We start from the raw sequence: 1,500 nt of genomic DNA on the forward strand, positions 1-1,500 counted from the left end.
TATGAGGTGAAAATCTCATGTACGGTTTTGGACTAGCGATATAAACAGTGATGTTATCATCGACTATAATTATCTAACAGTTCAAGTACAGTTGATATAGTTGAGGCGCAATCAAAATATGGTTTTGGAGATGGAATTTGGCGTCAGCCAATAGGGTTTATCGTTTTCTAATTTCTTCTCTGGCAGAATGCGAGATTACCTTTGATTTACCAGAAGCGGAGGAAGAATTGTAGCAGGGTATCAAACCGATATTCAGGTATCAAATTTGGTTTATTTTACGTTCTTCCTATCTAAATCTATTACTTTCTTCGTTATTTGTAACAGTTCTTTACTTGAGGGTTGGAATATTTCCATTCCGTGCGTATTCGCCCTGAGCTATTTAAATAAATAAAATAAATGGAATCATTGGAACGACAATTGGTATCTTTATTACATTAGCTAAAACTTATTTGTTTTGTTTATTTCTATCGCAACACGATGGACTTTACCTAGGTTAGAATGGACCAATTATTAAATCTCAGGGTGAAATTTCTTTTTACCCATTTCTCTCAGTAATCTATTATTAACAACTTCTTTCCTTCTTTCACTAAAAAAAAAAAAGAATCTGAGATTCATGACTTGGTTCAAACAAGAAAAAACAAACATAAATATTCATAGATATTCACGATATGTTCCCTAGTAACTGGGTTCATGAATTATGGCCGCAAACAGTCCGAGCAGCAAGGTACATTGGTCAAGGTTTCATGATTACCTTATCCCACAAATCGTTTACCGTAACTATTCAATATCCTTATGAAAAATTAATCACATCAGAGCGTTTCCGCGGACGAATCTTTTGAATTTGATAAATGCATTGCTTGTGAAGTATGTGTTCGTGTATGCCTAGATCTACCGTTGTTGATTGGAAATTTGAAACGGATATTCGAAAAAACGATTGTAATTACAGTATTGATTTCGGATTTGTATATTTTGTGGTAACTGCGTTAGTATTGTCCAACAAATTGTTTATCAATGACTGAAGAATATGAACTTTCTACTGACCGTCACGAATTGAATTATAATCAAATTGCTTTGGGCCGTTTACCAATGTCAGTAATTGACGATTATACAATTCGAACAATTTTGAATTCAATTCAAAGAAAAACTCAGTAATAAACCTCCTGTTCTATTAAAGAGAAATTTCCCATTCATTCTTTTAAGGTTCCGTTTTGGTTTAAGTTAAAGACTGTTTGGTTTGAATTAAAAAGAATGAGGCCTTTGGTCAATAAATAAAAATTCAATTACAAATTAACAGGTTGATAAGAATTTCAGTTCCTTTTTTGTTGAAAATTAAAATATATTAATATATTCGTAATTATTTCGAAATATATAGTTTCAAAAACAAAATACCTTTTCTTTTGAACAAAAAGAATCAAAACGAAACTATCCAATAATTGTGCTTAGAGCAATTCACGCCTAATAGATTAAGTTTTATTCAATTAGGAACGTATCATAAAAAAA

This window comes from Gossypium arboreum, unplaced genomic scaffold, assembly GCF_025698485.1.
Source record: "Gossypium arboreum isolate Shixiya-1 unplaced genomic scaffold, ASM2569848v2 Contig00291, whole genome shotgun sequence".
Taxonomy (NCBI): domain Eukaryota; kingdom Viridiplantae; phylum Streptophyta; class Magnoliopsida; order Malvales; family Malvaceae; genus Gossypium; species Gossypium arboreum.